The sequence below is a fragment of the Pinus tabuliformis genome, chromosome 6 (assembly GCF_031772625.1).
Source record: "Pinus tabuliformis cultivar Carrire ecotype Pingquan chromosome 6, CPIR1, whole genome shotgun sequence".
NCBI lineage: Eukaryota > Viridiplantae > Streptophyta > Pinopsida > Pinales > Pinaceae > Pinus > Pinus tabuliformis.
In genome coordinates, this window is record NC_142292.1 from 1,713,271,530 (window position 1) to 1,713,296,378 (window position 24,849).

Genomic DNA, 24,849 nt, shown 5'->3' on the forward strand with positions numbered 1-24,849 from the left:
CCAAAATTTTTAATAATTTGTTAGAATGCACTCAACATCTTTCTTATAACTTCTCTATCACATGTTTCTTGAATAGTTCAAGTAACGAAACTAGCCCTTAACTCTATTTTAATTACGTTGAATGTGTTCTCTATGTGGGCTTTTGATGTCCAGACATTGTTCATTGCAGCGAATCAACGAGCATAGTTTTCATCCCCGCACTTATACAATTTTGACATGTGGAATCTCCGTCTGCCTCTCTATAGTGTTGTGTAGGGTGGGAAGTTGTGTATCTGTATTTTCACGATGACAACCACCAGTCACTGTTGACCAACTCCGAAGAACCTCAACGACTACTATAAGTGACGAGTAGCTATCATGTTTTGTTAACATGTGGACTCTCCACGTAAATAGCTCAGAAAATGCATGTAGAGTGGTCTTGAACACCCGGAAGATCTTTCCAAAAAAGTCGTGTTGTCTTCTTGACACCCATTTCATAAAGTGTAGGGTTGGAATTCTGAAGGGTTTTTATTATATGCCAAATCTTACATTTCTATAGAAGAAAGCTTGTTTGAAGAAGAAAATAACTGTCGTGGGGGAGTACAAAATATTGTTGTTCCTTGCATTTGTTTGGGTTTTCTTTAGAGAGGCCTACTATGGAGACCCGTTTGTTTTTTATGAATCAAACGTTTCTTACATTGAAGTTGCTGCTTTGGGTGTGAAGCAACAAGTGATTGGGATTAATGGGTAGTATCTTGGACCCCTGGTTAACTTGACAACCAATTGAAATGCGGTAGTGAATGTTTTGAAAAATTTGGATGAGCCACATCTGATCACCTGGAATGGTTTGCAAAATCGTAGAAATTCTTGGCAAGTTGTTGTATTTGGAACCAATTGCCCTATTCCAATAGGACGGAACTGAACCTATAATTTTCAGGCCAAATATCAAATTGGTAGCTTCTTTTACTTCCCTTACCTTCACTTTCATAGAGAAACTTGAGGGTTTGGAGGAGTTATTGTGAACAATCGCCCAGTGCCATTTGGAACTCCTGATGGAGATTTCACAATATTTTTAGGTGACTAGTATACAAGGTGTCACCAAGATTTGCAAGCATCCCTTGATGCTAGTAAGGACCTTGGAATGCCTAATGGAGTGCTTTTAATGGGAAAGGGCCCTACCATTACAATAATTCAATCCCCGCTCATATTGAGTATGAGACATTCAATGTTCAGCCTGAGAAAAGCTATCGCTTGAGGGTACCCAATGTTGGGATTTCAACTTCTTTGAACTTTAGAATCCAAAATCATAATTTGCTGCTTGCGGAAATAGAAGGGTCCTATACATCACAACAAAATTACACGAACTTGGATATTCATGTTGGTCAGTCTTACTCATTCCTGGTGACGATGGACCAGAATGCAAGCACTGATTATTACATGGTGGCAAGTGCTCACTTTGTTAATAAAACTATTTGGTCCAATTTCACGGGTGTGGCGATATTGCATTATTCCAATTCTAAAGGTAAGGCAAAAGGGCCTCTTCCATATGGTTTAGATGATTATTATGACAAGTACTTCTCTATGAACTAGGCGAGATCTATCAGGTGGAATGTATCTATTACGACGGCTAGGCCTAATCCACAAGGGTCGTTCAAATATGGATAGATTGATGTCACTTGGGACTTTGTGTTGAAAAACAAGCCACCATAATTTATCAATGGGATACAATGTTGCATTTTGAATGGAATCTCTTACTATGCTCTTGCAACTCCACTCAAGCTTGTTGATCATTTTAATCTATCTCGAGTCTTCAAACATGGTTTCCCAGAGAAACAATTGAATAGGACACCAAATCTTGATGCGTCAATAATTAATGGAAACTATAGAGGATTCATGGAAATCATTCTACAGAATAATGATACACCTTGAGAAGTTATCACATGGATGGCTATGCCTTTTCTGTTTTCGTGGTGGAACATGGAGATTAGATCAAAGATAGCAGAGGAACTTACAATAAAGGGGATGGATTTTCTCATTCCACAACACAAGTTTTCCCTAATGTCTGGACAACAATTCCAGTATCTCTGTTAGGCCCCTATACTACTAGTGTAACCCCTTATTGTTATTAATACAAACCCCTTATTATATTTTTGTACCCATGTAGTCCCCATATTGTTATTATTGTGCCCCATAGAATCCCACTATTGTTATTCTTGTGCCCTCACTATTGTCTTGTCATTTGTATCATCCAAGAATTTTTCACTTGTGTAATGTAAAGGAGGTTGCCCCCTCGAAGAGGCTGAATTTTAAGGCATTGATCTACCTTTTCTATCATTTTGTGAGATGGTTTCATAACATTTGGTATCAGAACTTTGGATTCTAGGGTTTCGCTCCTCCAAATAGGTCATCGTCGCATTTTCTCTATAACTTTTTTTCTGCGATGTTTCAGACACTAAAAATAAAACCCATTTGGTTTGAAATCATTCTAAACCTCAGATACAAATTTTAGATATTTTTGCACTACATTTGTAGAGATATGATTTGAGGAATTCGGCCTTTTTGTAGACTCCCGAATTACATTACAAACGGGTGACTTGGGGAAATCGTCATAACTCTCTCTCTCGGCATCAGATTGAAATTTCGTAAGAAGTTACAGAAAGAGGATAGACTGTAGTTTCCTGTGTATAGTTTTCAGATCCGAAGGTCAACACAATGACACATGGCACTTCATACAAGTTCGCTCTTCTAAAAAGGTATATAATCAGGTCATCTTGGGAGATTGTGCATAACTATTTCTTGGAGAATCCAATTTCAATTAGACTGGTGGCATAGGAAGAGGATGCAGAGGACTACTACAGTTCAAGATTTAAGAACTGGAAGATCTGAAATTACAATGTTACAGTCATTTCAAGATCGAGCTCCTAAAATCAAGAAAAGGCGATATGAGGAAGTTTGATGGCAAGGATCTGGTAAATTGGATACTACAGATGGAGAAATATTTTGATCTACATGGCATTGTTGAAATTTGGTACCGAAGGACAGGTGGTTCCCTTAGGCTTTGATCTTTGGCCTAGGGAAAAGTGTCCAAAAGAATTTAATTTTTCTCCTAAAGTGACTTTATAATTTTATAAAGTTAAATCTAATTTAAAAGTGACTTTAAGTGATAAAGTTACTAAGTCTAATTTTAAAGTGACTTTTATAAAGTCAATGAAAAATTAGAAAGGAAAAGTGACTTTGGAAATAAATGACTAAGTGGGTCTTTATTAAAGTGGGGTGAATTAAAACATAAAAGTGAGATTTAAATGAGCATTTAATCTCAGCCATTGATCTAAATCTATTTCAGCCATTGGATTTAGAGATCACCCAAAAGTCACTTGGATCACCCAAGAGTCACTTGGAGTTATATTAAGGGAGGAAAAGGAGGAAAAGATCACATTCGATTCAATTCTTTCATGAGCAGATTGAGAGAAGGAGAGCAAGAGAGCAAGGGAGATTTCTGGGCAGTGTATCAGCAACATCAGCGGTGTATCAGCAACAACAATGATGTATCAGCAACAGCAGTGGTGTATCAGCAGCTGTGTATCAGCAACAACAGTGGTGTATCAACAACAACAACGGTGTATCAGCAACAGCAGCGGTGTATCAGCAGCTGTGTATCAGCAACAACAGTGGTGTATCAGCAACAGCAGCGGTGTATCAGCAGCTGTGTATCAGCAACAGCAGCGGTGTATCAGCAGCGGAGTATCAGCAAGGCTGAGATAAGTTGTAAAAGTTTGTTTGCTGATTTTCACTGAATATTTCTCTTACTGTAAAAAGGCATTTTCCAGAAATAAAGAAGAGCTCTCAAACTGGTTTTCCCCAAGAGTTGTAGGGGGTTTTTCCAGGGTCACATTGACCAAAAATCTCAGTGTTTAAATGTGTTTTAATGGCTATTTATTACTGCTGATTTTTATTTCTGCAATTTCCAGCATTCCGTAAAATTTCCAAAATTTGTGTTTTCAGCAAATTTATTTTTTTCAGCTTGTTAAATGTATGGTTATGGGAAAGGGCATTTAACTATATGGGAGAAATAAGGAGAAACTGAAAACCGGGGTGGGAAATGAGAAATTTCTACATGGTACCAAAGCTTGAGTGCTGAAGGGCAGTTTGGGACAGCAAAAGGAAAAATTACAGTTGCTGATTTTTCACTCAGAAAATTCCAGCAAGCTGATTTTTTTCATAAACAACAGTTTTATCTTTACTACAGCAGTGCTATTTTTCAGTTTTAGGATAGCAGGATGTCATTGGGATTGAGGGTGGAGTGTTATAGACATTTTTGTGCCTTACAACATAGAGCATGAAATGTCAATAATCTAAGGGATCCAAAGTCCCTAAACATGTTGTTCCTACCCCTAGAGGAACAAGGTCAGCAAACCACAGCACTTCAGATCAGTTCTCCACTGAAAAACACTCAAAAACAGGTCAATTTTGGATCAAAGCAGCTGCTCCACTGAGCATCTGCGCTGAATGTCAACTGCTCCATGGTGTACCTGCGCTGAATGTCAACTTCATCAAAGGCTACCTGCGCTGAGCGAGTTTGGACATGTGGAGGAATCTTTCCTCAATGTGCCAGTGCTCAGGAAGCTTCCAAATTGACACTTGGATCAGAAGATTCGCCTAATGATGAGTAAAGAGGTTCTAAAACTCCAAGTGGAAGGTAGAATCTCCGAGTGGACTCAAGAACTAAAGAACAACTGGGGTTGAAGAGGACAACAGTCACACATCAAGCTGACTTATCTTCACTCCAAAACTCTATATAAGGATCTCATCCCATGGGATCTGGAGGCCGGAATTTTGTGCAAAGAATTGCTGTTGGTTTACAGTTGAGAGTATTGGGTGATTGCTTGAGGGAGGTGAAGAGGAGATTTCTTTCCGTCGGGAAGGTGATGCTGGATTGGGCCTCTTATGGTTGTATCACCGCCTAAACCTTACTTTCTTCCATTAATAAATCATTTGAGGTTCTTCTATTCGCATGTGTTTCAATGATGTATTGTCTTACTTGCGTATTTGATTTATGTTAATCCTTGAATCAATTATGAATGCATGCTTCTTGTAGTTTCCTTTTCTCGTCTTGTTTGCAGGATCTTGTGTAGCTGGGCCCGTGAGAAGACAAGGAGCTGGGAGCAAGCGGCAAAGAGGGAAGATTGGATCGACCATTTGTGCAAGACATCGGTAAGTGGATCTCTTCCTTTCCTCTTTTGCATGTCATAAAGAAGTAATCTTAGATAGCTTTGCTTTGACTGTTGCTAAGGAACTATCACCCTTAGAGTGGGATAGGGTCATTCCGTGTCGGATACTTTTCCCCACAACAGACTGGCGACTCCGCTGGGGATCGTGTCTTGTTGGTAGCTTGTGTTTCTTGCTATTCATTTCCTAAACAAAGGGAGTACCGAATCGAACTGCATTCGAATCCTTCGAAGGCAAAGTAGAGGGCAACTACTCTAGCTCAGTTCTGGGCGTGTTTATGATTTGAAGAGCTGATCCACAAGGACTCTTATTAGCTCTTTGTGATAGTGTTCATCTTCCTTTAATCATCCTCTAGTGTATACCTGGTTGATAGCCTTTGATTTGGCCTAAAACAGTTGATTTTTGAGCAATCTGTGACCCGGAACCAAAGAGAGACGAGAGTTTTCTCTTCAGTGCAGCTGCAGTGAAGGCTACCTGCGCTGCAACGCAGGTCCCGAAGGGGCTACCTGCGTTGAATGTCAAACTGACAGTGTCTTACCTGCGCTGAACCAGTTTTGCATTGTGCAACTGGGGTTCCCTGCCTTCTGTTGCCCAGTTTTCAGTATTGTTTTTGCAGCCTGTTGTCAACCTGTATACCCATCTGAAACTATCTTTCTTTGCCATCATTCTGCCTCAGTTGTGTGAAGAAACCATGATTGTTCTTATTGTATTTCTTACTTTCATTCACAGTTTCCCGTAGCGAAAGTGAACTAGTCTTGCTGTGGCCTCTTGGATCTAGACCTGTGATAAAGTGTCGTTGTGATTCTAAGATCTAGTTTATTGCTGTTCATAGCTGCTTGAGCATTTGCTTTCGTTATATGGTTCGGATTTCAGTATTTCTTGTGTTGAAACGAGTGAATCTTAAGGTGTTCTTTTGATTATTGGACAAAAGCTTGTTTGCTTTCGCTTGAAATTGAATTCGAAATCATACAACAGCTTTCTTTTTGTAATACATCAACATTAAGGAAGAAGAAAAGAAATACTTGCATTGTGCATGTGCATTTTGACAGTTTGCATGTCAATTTAGGAAAGTGCATCAGTGTGTGCTCTATGATCTGTTTGAAAAGATGATGTCTTTCTTTTCCCTCAGTAGTTAAGATTTTCATAAGTTGAAAGAATTGAAAAAGCTTGCTTATCATTCTTAGACTGCATTTAGGAGTTGTATCATACATCACGTGGTGATCCATAAAGGCAAACTGCTAAGCAAGATCAACCTAAAACGAACTGAATTTACATAACAACGCTTTGAAACATAACGAAACACAGTAAAGGTCTAGGTAGAGACGTGTTCCGGCGTCGTTAAACATAGTGACTGTCGATCTCTACGAAGGTGGGTGATTCCTCCTGAGGGACGATAGCACTAATACGGACTTGTGCTCCCACGTACCGTCGCGTATATTGGGAGACCCCTATAGGAACAAAGCCTTTATCCATAGGAAGCCGTGTCGGCCGCCCTACTGATCGCGATGCAGTGAACACAGCATTCACGAAGATCGACCACTCGTACCGTAAAACGTATTCTGTGGTTTCGCGAAAGGTTTGGCACACCCTCTGCCTAGAACTCCATAGTAGTTTCTTTTGGCCTTTTTCAAACTCTATAACTGAAAAAGTCCATCCGAGCATTTGTCACTTCGGGCTCGTTAATACATCGAAGGAGACTAGAGTCATCTTTAGGTTTTTCTCGACTCTTAAAAAGTGAAAAAGCAAGTTGTGTCTAAAAGCGTCGTCATAATAAAATTCATTTTAAACGGAACATAATCACCTCCTATTCCTGCGTTGATCTTCGAAGTTAGTCTTTTGGCATCGTAAGTTCTTGTAGAATCGCTATAAAATCTTTTGGATAGACTAGATATGTCTGAACAACCGTCGACATCTAGGACTGTGTCGTCTGACACAGCAGCAGCAGAACCTCCTGCTGCTACTCCAACGATGTTCGCTGGTATACCATCTGTCCCGGCAAATTGTCAACAACAAGCCGGAGTCCAATCGGGGGCGACAATATGGTTAGTTCCTATTTCTTCATCCGGATTATCATCTGGTACTTCTTATGTTGAAACTCAACAAACTGATCCAATGTGTCTTCAAAGGCCAATTTACCCTTTAAGTACTGGATTTCCACCATATGGAGGGCAGTATGCTCTTTCATTGTTCCCTCCCAGAGAACAACCATGTGGGAGTTTACAACAAGGTTCAGGTCAAACTGGAATTACATCCAGCGGTTGGGTACCAATACTGCCTCAACAACTAGGGGTTGTATATTCAATGCAACCAATACACCCTATGTCGAATATTCCCACCACACCTGCTATGGTGAATGCGTCGCAAATACAAGCGCTACCTGTTGTATGTCAACCCCAGGTTGCAATACAACAGCCCCTTGTCTCAATGACTCAATCACAATCTCAGGGTAGTGCCTCCTTATCTGGAGCGACTCAGGCTCAAACAAGTACTGTGGCTCCTCATCTTGGTCAATCATCCAGTATTGGTCAACAGCAAATGGTCCAACAACCAGAGCTGGTTCAATCTCAACAACCGCCATTCCAGCAATCATATCAAGGACCTGAGCAACAAGTCTTTGTAAGTAATGGGCAACCATGCTATAATGGTTATGCCCATCAACCTTGTCAAAGTTGTCAGCATTATGCTGGTCTGCAAAGGCCCATTGCTCAGGCGATACCATCTTATCCTGGATATGCTTCGCCTAACCTGAACCAACAGTTGCCCTTTGTAGCAACTCTAGAATTACCAGATCTAAACCGGCTGACGAATGATCTAATTGCTTATGCCCCTTGGTGGCCAGCGATTCCGCATAAACTTCCATCGGACATTCCTAAATTCAATGGAAATCCAGGTGAAGACCCGTCGAATCACGTCATGACTTTTCATCTGTGGTGTTCATCGAACACTCTAAACGATGATTCGATAAGACTTCGCCTCTTCCAGAGGAAATTGACAGGTCCAGCGGCTAAATGGTACATTGAATTGCCAAGAGCCTCTTTCGACAATTTCAGCTCCTTAGCCACGACTTTCTTAACCCATTTTCAATTACCAATCAGGTATGAAACAGGAACCGAAATACTGACCAACTTCAAACAAACGACAGCTACTCACATATCTGATCATATACATGAGTGGCGTCGTCGTCGTAGGATGGTGAAAACTTACGTTCCCGATCAGCTGTTAGCTGAATGGTTTATAAAGTCGTTACTTCCGGCTATAACGGAAGATGTGGCCAAGGGAGGAGTCGTAACAGAGGAGCAAGTCATTGCTCGCGCTCAATATTTAGACTTAGTATATACTCAGTCTGGCACGCTCTACGACAAAATACCTGACGCCCCCAGACCTGAATTTTCAATTCCTCCCCCTCCTAAATTGAACACTGACTCTCACGCCAGCAATGGCGTGACTGGCAAACACAAAATTTCTATTCAAAATGCAAGTGAAGAATTTCTTGCCTCAGAAGTAAATGCCATGTCGACCGACAAGGGCAAACAACTGAAACAACCAGGGGGCAAGAAGAAAAAGAAAAAGAAAGGGAAACCCCCGACCGGGTGTCATATATGCGATGAGGATCATTGGACGAAAGATTGTCCACATATAGCTGAAGTTAAGAAACTCTTCAAGAGTTCAAAAACCCCAGCAGTATTGACTGATCCGTTTCCTAATCCAAGACAAAATCTGGTTGCTAATCAAAATGCTTCCCGATCCCAAGTGCTTATGTTGTCTACCTCAAAGCAGCAGAATAATGCTTTGACAAGGAATAAAGATTACAGGAATCCAAAGCAGTTGAACAACAAGGCAAATAAACAACCTAGTAGTTCAACAACAACTTTGACCAAAGTTGTGCCACCCATCATTCCTAAACCAATGATAAAGTCGCCAAAGGGAGTAGTACACAAATCGACATTTAATCCTCATGAAAAAATAACACAGGATTATAATATAATAGAGGACTTGGCCCAATCGTCGTCCGCTATGTCGACACTTGAGGTAGCACAAAATTGCACCTCCCAAGAGCAAGCTTTATTATCAGCCATAGGTGGGGTTGGCCCAATGGATTCCAATCTTGTGGCCTTTGATCATAAAGGATATGACCCTCAGATACCAGCTCAACTAGCTTTCCTTATTCAAGTGAAAGCCCTCAACAAAACTGTTCATCGAACAATTATTGATGAGGGGGCATCTACATGTCTTATGTCGATGAGTTGCTGGAAAAATTTAGGCTCACCACCCTTGTCGAAATCGTCAACGACCTTAAAAGCATTTGATGGACGATCATACACTCCATACAGGATTTTAAGTAACTTGCAAGTTGAACTGGGGGGCAAAACAGTAGAAGTTGATGTTGAAGTAATCGATGGAAACCTCGATTACAACATCCTACTGGGAAGGCCCTGGATATATGCCATGGCCGCAGTAGTGTCGACCTATTTCAGGAAGATTGCATTTCCCTTTCAAGGAAGAATTACAATCGTCGACCAACAAACATTTCTCCCCAACAGTTCACAAGTTACGGGAAGCAGCCCAATGATCCATGAAAGCGATCATTCGCTTCAAAATATTGGAGTAGGTCTCCTAAAAGACCCTGCCTTAATGGGTACTTTTGCCCTACCACCTGCAAGTAATCTAGCAGAAGTGGCCACAGTGGAAACCTACAATATGAAATCTTCTATATCTAATGGATTCGGAAGATTCCTAAACATTTTTTCAGCGTGGATCATCACCCTAATGGAAATACTATAAATACAGTGGGCCCCGGGGACAGTTCTTATCTCGTGTCAACCTCGTTAAAAAATGAAACAAGGAGTCATGAGGATAGTTCTTTTACTGTGTCAACCTCATTAAAAAATGAAACAAATCCCCTTTTCAAAATTCAAAGGTAAACCTTCATTCCAACCACCAAGTTGAATGCAATGAAGCTTGGGGGGCACCATCCTTTGACATGCGTTATTATGATGCTGGGGGCATGCAAAAAAAAAAAAAAAAAACATGAGCAGTTTGGCAAAGTTCATGCTCGTTAAAAAATAAACGCAAAACCGAGCAGTTTTAGCAAGAGTTCATGCTCGTTAAAAAAAATAAATGCACATGTGAGCAAGCTTCCTCCAGAGTTCGAGCTCATCCAGAAAAAATGAACCGGTAAATAACCATTTGAGACCGTAAATTCATCAGCCATAAAAAGCCTTGGTCGTGTTTGCACCGTCACCTCCACTTTTTCATTTGGCCGATCATTCACATCCACTTGATTGTTTACCTATTTTGAGGAACAGCTGCAAAGAGTGATTTCACCTAGCCATCCTTGTGACACTGCCGTGATTGGAAAATTCCAACCTGTACCTGGAATCTGCTGCTATCCCTGTTTATCACTCGTTCCTCAAAATACGAGTCTTCTTTGAGCTCTTTTCACTGACTCGTAAAATATGAAAAGTTTGCCAAGTTTTGGCCTTCCAGCTCGTTAAAAGGACTAGAAGAGCTATCCCTCCTCTAGATTTTAATCTTTTTGGACCTGAGGGATTATTGCACAAAAAGATCGAGCACTTGTCTAGTTCAGCTCGATAAAGCTATCGAACATTCATCCCTTTTGTATTGTTTTATACTTTTTTGGACTTAAGGGATTAGATGACGAAAAAGGACCTTTGGAGTTGACTTTATGTACCCTTTTTAGACTCTCTAAAAATGAAAAGGATGGAGTTGTCTTTGTCGCTGGTCTCGTTAAAAATATTGAATAGCGACAAACTTGTCTTTAGACGAGAACGAGTTTCCCTATCGCTAGGCTCGTTAAAACATAGCGATGGGCTTGCCCGAAGGGCAGGTTATAGAACAAGCATATGTTATCCTCCTCAAGCTTGACAAAAATAAAGAGGTACTGGTCAGAAATGACTGGGGAAAAATTGGGAGAACCTCAAAGCTTAATGGTAGCAAGTCGCTCTTGAACATGACACTTTTGCCTCCGTAAAAACATCGGGTTGGGTTGTTTTCATTCACCAGTCCCTTCACCATGGTCTCGCCATACCATCCACATTTGGGATAATGCTACCGATCCATCACATCAGTGTCGTTATATGTTCAAGAGATGTCATTCAGAGAGTGTCAACCGGGTCCCATCCACTGCCATACATCATCTTTCATCCTTTCATGACCGCCACCCTGAATCATATTTCACAGATCGTTTTCACCATCATCACAATTACTAGCTCCATTCCGTGTCACTGATGTGGGATTCATTAAGGCCCTCCTTTGACAGATCGCTTCTTGTCGACATCAACTCATTATCCAAGAAGTTGATCTAGGGACACCCCCTCAGTACTTTGAAGCTTGCATGCCTCAATGGCAAGTTTCTCACTTCCGGCGACAGGTATACATTAATGACCTTCGACCGGGAGACTTTGCGTGGTGTTCGATGCCAAATCCTATATTCATGCCACGTGAATTGTGCTGTAGTACCTTGAGGGTCATCATCATTATCGGTGATTCCTCTCGCGCTTGTTAACAGTTTACATTATTGACTGGTAATCAAGCGATGTCTTTCCATGTTCGACTCCAAGGAATTCTCACATGGATCGACCTGTACTTAGAGTGAAGATCGGACAAGTTTGAAGACCCCGGATCTAGTTTCATCCATCCGGGCTGTGATATATATTCAGGAGATAAAGACATAGACATGTGCAGCAGATGATCATCCTACTAAAAGGATGATAATTTAAGCAGAGAATTATCAGTCTACTATCAGACGATCGTCTGTTTATGTACAGAAAATGTATTTATAAAGCTGAGCATGGGAAATGCCCACATCAGCTAGATCATGAAAGCAGTATGAAAAATAATGTATTGTATTGTATTTTGTTACAGGTCACCTCCCGATGATTGAATGAACTTCGGATCCTCCTAATAAAGAATTTCACCCGATAAACGACCTCATACTTTAGGGGGCAACTGTTATAGACATTTTTGTGCCTTACAGCATAGAGCATGAAATGTCAATAATCTAAGGGATCCAAAGTCCCTAAACATGTTGTTCCTACCCCTAGAGGAACAAGGTCAGCAAACCACAGCACTTCATATCAGGTCTCCACTGAAAAATACTCAAAAACAGGTCAATTTTGGATCAAAGCAGCTGCTCCACTGAGCATCTGCGCTGAATGTCAACTGCTCCATGGTGTACCTGCGCTGAATGTCAACTTCATCAAAGGCTACCTGCGCTGAGCGAGTTTGGACATGTGGAGGAATCTTTCCTCAATGTGCCAGTGCTCAGGAAGCTTCCAAATTGACACTTGGATCAGAAGATTCGCCTAATGATGAGTAAAGAGGTTCTAAAACTCCAAGTGGAAGGTAGAATCTCCGAGTGGACTCAAGAACTAAAGAACAACTGGGGTTGAAGAGGACAACAGTCACACATCAAGATGACTTATCTTCACTCCAAAACTCTATATAAGGATCTCATCCCATGGGATCTGGGAGGCCGGAATTTTGTGCAAAGAATTGTTGTTGGTTTACAGTTGAGAGTATTGGGTGATTGCTTGAGGGAGGTGAAGAGGAGATTTCTTTCCGTCGGGAAGGTGATGCTGGATTGGGCCTCTTATGGTTGTATCATCGCCTGAACCTTACTTTCTTCCATTAATAAATCATTTGAGGTTCTTCTATTCGCATGTGTTTCAATGATGTATTGTCTTACTTGCGTATTTGATTTATGCTAATCCTTGAATCAATTATGAATGCATGCTTCTTGTAGTTTCCTTTTCTCGTCTTGTTTGCAGGATCTTGTGTAGCTGGGCCCGTGAGAAGACAAGGAGCTGGGAGCAAGCGGCAAAGAGGGAAGATTGGATTGACCATTTGCGCAAGACATCGGTAAGTGGATCTCTTCCTTTCCTCTTTTGCATGTCATAAAGAAGTAATCTTAGATAGCTTTGCTTTGACTGTTGCTAAGGAACTATCACCCTTAGAGTGGGATAGGGTCATTCCGTGTTGGATACTTTTCCCCACAACATGGAGGATAGGCTGGATGGGCATATAAATTACAGTGTTTGGAAGGAGAGAATGCAGAGTATCTTTGAGGAGGCAGAAGCCTGGGATATCATGGTGCATACCACATAGAACCCTGTTGTTGTGCCTACTGATGCTACTCAGTTGACAGCTTATAATAAAAAGAACAACAAGGGTAAGAGGCTGATTCTAGACGGAATCAAAGACCATTGCATTCCTCATGTGAGAGGAAAGAGCAATGCCCATGAGATGTGGACAACATTGTCCAATCTCTACCAGAGTACCAATGAGAACCGGAAGATGGTCCTGAAGGAGAAGCTGAAGAACATTAATATGGGTAATGATAGTGCAGCTGGATATCTCACAAAGAATACTAATGTGAGAGATGAGTTGGCAGTGATTGGAGAGGCCATTCCACCCACTGAGTTGGTGCGAATTGCAGTAAATGGCCTCTCCCGTTCATGGTTGAACTTTGCTGATGGGGTTTGTGCACGTGAGACCCTTCCCACATGGGAGAGGTTTTGGGATGATTGCATTCAGAAAGAGATCATGAAAGGTCAGCTTGGAGCAGCCAAGCCAGTTGAGCAGGATTAGGATGTAGCACTGGTGGCAGGAGGCAAGAAAGGCAAAGCTAAAGGTAAAATGGGGAACACACAGAAGGACTATTCCAAGGTGAAGTGTTGGAATTGTCAAAAGATGGGACACTATGCAGTTGTGTGTCCGGAGAAGAAGAAGAAGAAGGGGAAGAACCAGGACGTGGCAGCTTCAACAGAGATTGAGGACTTTGCTGGTCATTTTGACCGAGAGTTTGCGTTCACTACGTGTGAGTCCTCTAGTGCAGGATCACCTGCCACACAGGTTCAGAGGGAGCATGCTTTTCCCTCGATTAGCGGAGCATCTTCAGGTATCTGGTATGTGGACAGTGGGGCTTCACGTCATATGACAGGAGTCTGTGAGTTCTTCTCAGAGCTTTCAGAGAGTGGCACTGATATTGAGGTAGTACTCGGTGATGACAGAGTTGTTAGAGCAGTCGGGGTGGGGACAGTGACATTTCAGAGGGAGTCCAAACCTCCCTTGAAGGTGTCAGAGGTTCTTTATGTGCTAGGGATGAGGAAGAACCTCATATCCATCTCAGCTTTGGAGGATAGAGGATATTAGGTACTGTTCAGGGGAGGACAGGTGTTGATGTATCCCAGGGGCACTCCAGCTGATTCAGCTAGAGTGATAGGTGTACGCCATGCAAAGGTGTACAAGTTTGCATTCCAGCCCCTTTTGGAATTGAGTAGTAGTACCGACATCAGAGCTAGCAGTTCTGAGCTGTGTGAGATTTGGCACCGCAGGATGGGACATATTTATCATGGAGCCTTGAGGACATTGCGGGAGATCACTACAGGTGTGCCAAATTTCAGTACTGATCACTTTGATACTTGCAGAGGTTGTGCGATGGGCAAGTTTTCCAAATCCCCTTTTCCCCGCAGTGACAGCAGAGCGACGGGGATACTTGATTTGATTCATTCCGATGTGAGCGGTCGGATGTCTCATGTTTCCTTGAGTGGATATGAGTACTATGTTTTATTCATCGATGATCACTCCAGGAGGACCTGGATTTATTTTTTGAAGACCAAGAGTGAGGTCTTCAAGCAGTTTCAGGAGTTCAGAGCTCTTGTGGAGACTCAGACAGGTCGAAAGATCGAGTCCCTGAGGTCGGAAAATGGAGGAGAGTACACCCTTGGAGAGTTTGTTGACTATTGTGTGGAGGCAGGCATTAGGAGGGAGTTCACAGTTCCTTACAAACCCCAGCAGAATGGGGTTGCGGAGAGGAAGAACAGATCCATCATAGGGGCTGCCAAAGCCATGTTACATGATCAGGGGTTGCCCTTGTTCTTGTGAGTAGAGGCCCGCAACACAGCTGTTTACTTGCAGAACAGGAGTCCGCATCGTGCCTTGGGGCACATGACTCCGGAGGAGGCTTTCTCTGGGAAGAAGCCTGATATTGGTCATCTTCATATCTTTGGATGCATTACATAATCCTATATACCCAAGGAGAAGAGGACCAAACTAGAGCCCACCACAGAGAAGGGTATCTTTGTGGGCTACAGTGAGACCTCAAAGGCCTTTCGGATTTACATTCCTGCACAGAGGAGAGTTGTTGTCAGACGGGATGTGAAGTTCGAGGAGGATAAGGCATTTAGGAGGTCACGGGAGTTAGAGTATCTGGATTAGCCAAACCCTCAGCAGTAGTTGAGTCAGTCGCAGGGATCCAGTGGGCAGGGATCAGGAGGATCCGGAGGTACATCTATGAGGATGTCAGGTCCGTCAGTGAGCAGTTTCTCGCCGAGCCAGAGGGGTGGTGCTCCGGGAAGCATGCAGAGCAGTTCACTAGGGAGTCCATTGATGGACAGTTCACACGGTGCCTCAGCTTCTATAGGTTCAGGTGCAGGCAGGAGGACAGTAGACAAACAGTCAGGAGTTCAGGCTACTGATGGTGATGAGGAGGAGTTTCATTCTCCTATGGGAGAAGCATGCTCAGGGAAGAGAAAGCCCAAGTGGCTTCAGGACACCTTGAGAGATGCCACATCTGTTGTTGAGCCGAAGAGGCTAGTCAGAGAGAGTAGACCACCTGAGAGGTTTTATAGCTATATGGCGATGGTTACCAGCATCCTTGACTCTGAGCCTTCTAGCTATGAGGAGGCAGCTAACCAGCAGGTCTGGAGAGAGGCCATGCAGGAGGAGTATTCTTCTATCATGAAGAATAATGTTTGGGAGGTGGTGCCGAGGCCTGAGGGCAAATCTGTGGTTACTTCCAGATGGCTTTACAAGGTAAAGCATGCTGCAGATGGGAGAATTGAGAAATTCAAAGCGAGGTTTGTGGCTAGAGGGTTCGCCCAGGTAGAGGGAGTTGATTATGAGGAGACCTTTGCTCCCATGGCTCGATATACTTCGATCCGCTCCATTATATCGATAGCAGCAGAGATGGGTTGGAAGATCCACCAGATGGATGTGAAGACTGCATTTCTCAATGGCTTCATACAGGAGGAGGTGTACATTGAGCAGCCACAGGGCTTTGAGGTGCATGGGAAGGAGTCCCATGTGTGCAGACTGAAGAAGGGCCTTTATGGCCTGAAGCAAGCTCCCAGAGCTTGGTACTCCAAGATAGATACATATTTGCAGGGGATGGGTTTCACAAAGAGTGAGGCAGATCCGAACCTTTACTTTATTGTGATTGGTGAGGAGCCTCTCATTCTGGTGTTGTATGTGGATGACTTGATCATTACAGGTGTAGAGAGACTCATAGAGTACTGCAAGAGAGATCTTGTGACGGAGTTTGAGATGAAGGACATCGGCTTGATGCATTACTTTTTGGGTTTGGAGGTGTGGCAGGAGGAGGGGCATTTCTTCCTGGGGCAGGGGAAGTATATTGTGGACATCCTTAGCAGATTCCACATGGAGGATTGTAGACCCATGTCAACATCGATGATCACCAACTGGAAGAAGCTTCATGCTTCAGATTCCGAGTTGGTGGATCCCACATTGTACAGGCAGCTGATTAGTTCCTTGATGTATTTGGTCAGCACTAGACTAGATATCTGTTTTGCAGTCAACACGATGAGTCAGTTTATGTGTGAGCCTAGGAAGGTTCACTGGGTGGCTGCAAAACACATTTTGCGGTACTTGCAGGGGACAATGGATTATGGTCTGGACTACAGGCAGGGAGATGGAGTGAGATTGGTAGGATAAACTGATTCTGATTGGGCAGGTTATGCTTCTGATAGGAAGAGCACTTCAGGGTGTTGTTTTGTGTTGGGTTCAGCAGTAGTTTCATGGTTCAGCCAGAAGCAGCAGTCAGTAGCACTGAGTTTAGTGGAAGCAGAGTATATGGCAGCTAGTCTAGCTAGTTGTGAGGCTATCTGGCTTCGCAAGATGTTGTTTGGCTTATTTGGTCAGCCGTTGAGACCTTCAGTGATTTACTGTGATAATCAGAGTTGCATTAAACTCACGGAGAATCCAGTATTTCATGACAGGTCAAAGCATATCGGGATCATATATCATTTCATCAGAGACTATGTTCAGAAGGGAGTTGTGAAGCTTGAGTATATTTCCACTGATGAGCAGGTTGCAGATATCCTTACCAAAGCCTTACCACAGGGCAAGCATGTCTACTTCAGAGACAAGATGGGTGTGGTGAGGAACACCTTCCTCGGTAAGAGGGAGTGTTGAAATTTGGTACCGGAGGACAGGTGGTTCCCTTAGGCTTTGATCTTTGGCCTAGGGAAAAGTGTCCAAAAGAATTTAATTTTTCTCCTAAAGTGACTTTATAATTTTATAAAGTTAAATCTAATTTAAAAGTGACTTTAAGTGATAAAGTTACTAAGTCTAATTTTAAAGTGACTTTTATAAAGTCAATGAAAAATTAGAAAGGAAAAGTGACTTTGGAAATAAATGACTAAGTGGGTCTTTATTAAAGTGGGGTGAATTAAAAAATAAAAGTGAGATTTAAATGAGCATTTAATCTCAACCATTGATCTAAATCTATTTCAGCCATTGGATTTAGAGATCACCCAAAAGTCACTTAGATCACCCAAGAGTCAGTTAGAGTTATATTAAGGGAGGAAAAGGAGGAAAATATCACATTCGATTCAATTCTTTCATGAGCAGATTGAGAGAAGGAGAGCGAGAGAGCAAGGGAGATTTCTGGGTAGTGTATCAGCAACAGCAGCAGTGTATCAGCAGCTGTGTATCAGCAACAATAGTGGTGTATCAGCAACAGCAACAGTGTATCAGCAGTTGTGTATCAGCAACAACAGTGGTGTATCAGCAACAACAACGGTGTATCAGCAATAGCAGCGGTGTATCAGCAGCTGTGTATCAGCAACAGAGTGGTGTATCAGCAACAGCAGCAGTGTATCAGCAGCTGTGTATCAGCAACAACAGCGGTGTATCAGCAGCGGAGTATCAGCAAGGCTGAGATAAGTTGTAAAAGTCTGTTTGCTAATTTTCACTGAATATTTCTCTTACTGTAAAAAGGCATTTTCCAGAAATAAAGAAGAGCTCTCAAACTGGTTTTCCCCAAGAGTTGTAGGGGGTTTTTCCAGGGTCACATTGACCAAAAATCTCAGTGTTTAAATGTGTTTTAATGGCTGTTTATTACTGCTGATTTTTATTTCTGCAATTTCCAACATTCTGTAAAATTTCCAGAATTTGTGTTTTCAGTAAATTTATTTTTTTTCAGCTTGTTAAATGTATGGTTATGGGAAAGGGCATTTAACTATATGGGAGAAATAAGGAGAAACTGAAAACCGGGGTGGGAAATGAGAAATTTCTATAGGCATACAACTGTTACAAAAGGTATGTATTGCATCTTCATATTTAGAACAAGATCATTTTTATGGTATAAAGGGCTTTGTTCTCATTAACAACTTGTTACATGGTCAATTTTCACGGAGGAAATGATAGCACATTACGAGGATACAAAGAGCAACACCTTCTTTAGAGAAACACCACAACAATTGGAAGAAAAAAGAGAAAAAAGGCTTTGTTACAAAGTGGAAAGAAAAATTATGGCAACAATGAAGTTTAACCCTCACAACTATAAAGACGGAGCTGTTGTTTCTCTTAGCCTTCCATAACCTACAAGGGTTACACCACAACAATTGGAAGAAAAAAGAGAAAAAGGGCTTTGTTACAATTGTGATAGCAAATGCACTAAAGGTCATAAGTGTGCTGAGAAGAAAATATTTTAGATAGAGTATGACGAGGAGGAAGAAAAGGATCAAGAAAAATCAAAATAAAAGGATATATGCCAGGACCCAACCCCAGAGAAATAAGAAATGAATCTGACCATATCTTGTATAGCATTGGCAAGAATTACCACTTCTCAAACTCTCAAGATAGAAGGACATGTCAAGAAGGAAAAGGTTGAAGAAGTGAAAGATCACATCAAGAAAGAAGAAATGAATCCAACCATATCTTGTAATGCATTGGCCAGAATTACCACTCCTCAAACTATCAAGATAGAAAGACATATCAATAAGAAAAATGTTCAAGAAGTGAAAGATCACATCGAGCATCAAGAAATGAATCTGACCATATCTTTTAAAGCATTGGAAGAAATTACCACTCCACAAACTCTCAAGATAGAAGGACATATCAAAAAGAAAAAGGTTCAAGCAGTGAAAGGTCACATTGAGCATCAACAACAAGTTATCCAACTTTTAAAGGATAACACAACTTTGGTGCAGAATCAAATGAAAAAACAAGTAGATCAACATTGTAGTGAAAAAACATTTGACGTAGGTGATTGGGTATTTTTACGACTACATCTCAAGAAAGCTATTTATGAGAAGGAAATGTTGGAAATGCTACATGCACTTAAGAAATGGTGACCTTATCCAATGGGAAGACACTTCAAGGTAAAAATGGATCATGATAGTCTTAAATACTTTTTAGAGCAAATATTATCTTTAGAAGAACAAAAAAAATGAGTATCAAATATGTTGGGTTACGACTTTGACATCATCTATAGAAAAGGGAAGAAAATTTTTGTTGCAGATGCACTCTCAAGAAAGGATGAGGATGTGGAAGAATTGTTTTGTGTTATTTCTATTACCTAACTAGATTGGATAAATGAAGGGAGGGATGAATGGAATAAGGACAAAGAAGTGTGGCCACTTGTTCAAAAGTTGCAGAATATCCCAATTCAAACAATATTGCCAGAACTTGAAGAGGAAGGAAAAATCATATTGGAACCTGGAGCAGTCACAGAAACAAGAACCCGATAGCTATGAAATCGATCAATTTCAGAGTATCTCATTAAGTGGAAGAACTTACCCATTAAAGATTCCACATGGAAGGACAAGAATTTTATACAGAAGCAGCAATAACTACTCAAGCATTGAGGACAACACCTTTTGAAGGAGAGGGACATGTTAGGCCCCTATAATACTAGTGTAACCCCTTATTGTTATTAGTGAAACCCCCTTATTATATTGTTGTACCCATGTAGTCCCAATATTGTTATTATCGTGCCACATAGAAGCCCACTAGTGTTATGATTGTGCCCTTACATTATTATTGTTATGTCAGCTCTGATTATATTATGACCCCTTAGACTCCTATATATAGAAAGGAGGTCTTGTGATTTGTATCATCCAAGAATTTTTCATTTGTGTAATGTAAAGGCTGAATTTTAAGGCGTTGATCTATCTTTTCTATCATTTTGTGAGTTGGTTTCATAACAATCTCTATATAATGTTGGCATGTGGAATATCCAAGACAAAAATATAGATACCTATAGCTCGGTTAGGAAACATATGTAATGGTCATGAATCTAGAGATAAACAACATAACTAAGTTTCCTCTTCCTAGAAATGCTCTTTACTGTGGTGCCCTCTCGCGCATGTAGAAGCCACAGTCCGATACAAATGATGAAAAAGTGTCAGCTTCATCTATCAATGTTTGCATAATTACATTTCTAGGTGGCTTTCTAATTTCCTGGAGAATACTTTTACGCTAAATTAGCTTTCCCCAAAGAAATCCCTGACCACTTGCAAATACATTCGAGCATTTCTTGTGTGTGAAGATAGGTTAGTGATATTAAAATTCCAGATATGTAGAAAATACTACTATGATTAATTTAAAGCAAAAAGGAAAGGTGAAGAAATTGTTGTTGAATCCATCTTGGGACTTGTGAGGACCTATTGACGTACATTTTTTTGGCATCGCAAATAGGTAATGGTTGGTTGTTACTAAAATTTATTCATGCATTTATGTGTTATGCCATCTTGCTTTGGGTATTGGGATTTAGATTTGAGTTTTAGGCATAATTGTAGCTATATGGCCAACCAAAGTCTTAGGCATTTGCTGTATTTATTCATGACTTTGTAAGGATTCATTTGGATAGCTCGTCTAGCTCGTTGTCCTAATTATACTATCATGATATATATATATATATATATATATATATATATATATATATATATATATATATATATATATATATATATATTGAAACTTTTTTTTTATATATATACCCGTCATTTTGACATTTATATATATATATATTGAAACTTTTTTTTTATATATATACCCGTCATTTTGACATTTTTTGAAATAATTAGCTAGTCAACAATGATGTGTTTATTTTAGAAAAAAACTATATTTTACGACTAAAAAATGATAAAATGGTTAATGGGCATCAATTTTAAATCCTCGTGAAGATACTTGACTTCAAGGAGGTACTTTACAGTACCCAACTCTTTTTTCCTACTCAATTATGGAGGAATCATCAATAAATATCTCCTCTTTATTAGATGGAGGACTAGTCAATAAATATCCCTTCTTTATTTATTTATATAACATTAGATTTGGTGGGCCAACCCACCCACATATTGGATAGAGAAACTAGGCTAACAACAAGAACCTTTCAATCAAAAGTAAACATTCACAATTACAACTACATTTAAACATTCATATCAACATTCTTTAAAAATCCCTAAAAGATTATAGTAATAAGGTTAAAAATACATTCAATAGGACAAAAGGGACTTATAAAATTTGAAAATAAATATATCTCTCATTAATTCCTGTAAAAATTGAGATATATATATTAAAAATAGCTAACAAGTCTAACCTCTATTAGAATACTTAGAGAGCTCTGCAATGTTGAAAGAACTCTACAATGAAAAAATAATCTCTTGCAAAATGATATGCCTCTTCTATCTCTATCTTATTACATCATTTTATAAGTGTGGTTTTTGTGGAGATCACACTAACCTACCTATAAGTTGGTTACAAGATCAATACAATTGATTTACAATTCATTACAGGTATTCATGCTTCATCATATGCCTGCAGAGTATATCCTACTCAATTGTGTAGAGTCCTATGCAATATGTCTTTGTGGAGTGTATTTCCTTCACTGAATGCAACATCCCTTTCCTTTACACATCTATTATGACTTTTTAATACTTTCAAAACTTCAATATTCCCCTTGTGCCAATATCCCTGCAACATTAATATTTGGCTTATCCTCAAGCCAAATATTGCAATTTGGTATGAATGATGTAGTTAATGGAACATTTGTGATGAAACAATGTACAAAAATTGGGATTCTAGTATCTAGTTCCTCAAATGAGTCTTGCACCTTTGGAGGTCTGCGAAAAATCTCATAACTACCTCAATGGTCGTAGTTTCCTTAGTAAGCTTGAATGACTCAAGAGGCATTGGTTTTAATATCTTTCATCATTGCCGAGCTATTAAATGAGCTTTACAGAGTGTCTTATTATAAAAATCTTGATCTTGAATTCGGATACCACAAAATCAAATTAAGAAATGAAGACATTCTAAAAATTGTTTTTAGAACACATGATGTGCAATGAGTTCTTGGTCATGCCATTTGGCTTGACTATATGATCCTTCTACTTTTCAAAGCCTTGTGAACAATTTTTTGCAACCCTTTCTTAGAAATTTTATGCTGGTTTTCTTAAAGGGAAGAAATATTAAGCATGTGGACAAAGTTCTACAAATTCTTTAGAACAATCAATTTTATGTAAAAATATCATAAATAGGGTTTGGGAAATAAGTAGTAGAGTATTTGGGTCATATTGTTTCAAAGGAAGGAGTTAAGGTGGACCCTTAAGAGATCCAAGTTATTGCAAAATGGTATTTATTTCTAACATAAAGAGATTTAGAGGATTTTTTTGACTCACAAGACATTATTGAATTTTAAAAAAATATTATGCTTGCATTGTGGACCCACTCATACCTGTCTTGATGAAAAATCATTTGTATGATTGTGAGGCTACTTTGGTATTCTCTCTATTAAAGGATTCTGCCTTCTACACTAATTTGGGAAACACATGATTTTGGTAAAACATTCATAATAGAATGTGATGCATCAGGAGAAGAAATTGTAGTAGTATTAACACAAGAAGAGGTATGTTTTTCTTTTGAAAGCAAAAAATTCAAGGAAAATACTTGATGAAATCTACATATGAAAAAAATGGAAGAAATTTTACCTGTAATAAAAAATGTAGATAATATCTCATAAGGAGGTACTTTAAAGTTAGGATAGACCAAAGTAGTCCAATGCACTTTCTAGAGAAAAAGTTATCATCAAACGAGAAATAAAATTGAGCAATAAGGCTCTAGGAGTTATTAGTCCTAGAGCCTTGGTTGGAAAAACGCTCTCGTATCCCTATAACAACTTGGGTTGAGTTACTTGTCTTAGAAGTCTTGTTGGACAAACGCTCTGGAAGCCATTGTTGGGTTGACTTACTAGTCCTAGAAGCCCTAATTGGACAAACACTCTGGAAGCCTAGAAAAGTGGTGGGTTCAATTACTAGTCATAGAGACTTGGTTGGACAAATGTTGTGGAGCCCAGTAGCAACAGTAGGTTGAGATACTAGTCCTATAAGCTAGGTTGGAACAAACACTCTGGAGCCCTAGAAGGCTTGGTTAGATACCAATTTGACAATGGTTTTGTTGGAAATGCTGGGGGGGGGGTGAATAAGTATTTCTTTTTAAACTATTATTTTACCATTTGAAACATTGATATTCAGAACACAAGATGAACAAAAAGTATCAATGATTTTATTAATATAATCTTTGCTATAAAATAGATACAATATATAAGTGGTTGGAATCAGTTTCCAAGCACCAACTTGGACTTTTGTGAGGCTCCAACCTCCAAAGCTCCAACTTGTTTCACCAAGGTAACAATCTTGGACTTAGGTGCACCAACTCCCAAGGACTTCAATCCTTCCAGTTCCTGAGACACCAGTCCCAAGGACACCAATCCTTTCTACTTCTGAGGAACGAATCCCAAGGACTCCAATCCTTCTTACTTCTGAGGCATCAACACCAAGGACTCCAATCCTTCTTACTTCTGAGGCACCAACCCCAAGGGTTTCGACCCAATCTTGTCAAGGCATGTTTGATAATAATGTTCTGCTCTTAGAACTCTTCTTTACTGAGTTCTGTGTATTTATAGCTTCACTATAGCCTCCATGCTACAACATCAATGACAACTAGACTTCTTAGGAAAGAGTCTTTGCAACTCTTCATACTGTCCACATAGAGTCTCCAATAGATGAACTCTGATAATGTCTCCACACAACTTTAGTGAGTCTACTATTAGTTGCACTAAGCTCTTCATAAGAACCAACTTTCTGTTCAAGCATCTCTTCTTACTCTCACAGTAAATGCTTCATCATAACTATTTCTCTGCTAACTACTTTTCCCTTCAAACCATGTTAGATAAAACTCTATTCATTACATCACATAATTATTCTTCAAATTTCATTTTTTACCTAATTGATTCTTTCACAGGGTAACCTGATTAGCTGAGAAGCACACCCTTCGAATGCCTCCTATCTTGTTGGTCCTTCGACCATTTTCTGTTCTGCTGGACCTTACCACTGCCTCTGTTTCCTCCAACGTTTTCAACAAAAAACACAAACTTTCATTATTCTTTGTTTTTGTATCTTCCTGATGCCTTTGACCATTGGTTTCCTCTTTCTACTGCCCCTTCAGCTTCCTCAATGCTCGCTATAGCTTCCTCTGCGCTGGCTTAGCCTCTTCGACACTTTGGCTTCCTCTGCGCTAGCTTGTCCTCTTAAGCACTTTGGC

The 24,849-nt window shown here is 40.2% G+C and overlaps 1 pseudogene; it reads left to right on the forward strand.

Annotated features, from left to right (window-relative positions):
• Positions 1–370: 370 nt before the first annotated feature.
• LOC149265609 (monocopper oxidase-like protein SKU5 pseudogene) overlaps positions 371–24,849 on the forward strand; it is a 32,859-nt pseudogene continuing 8,380 nt past the window's right edge.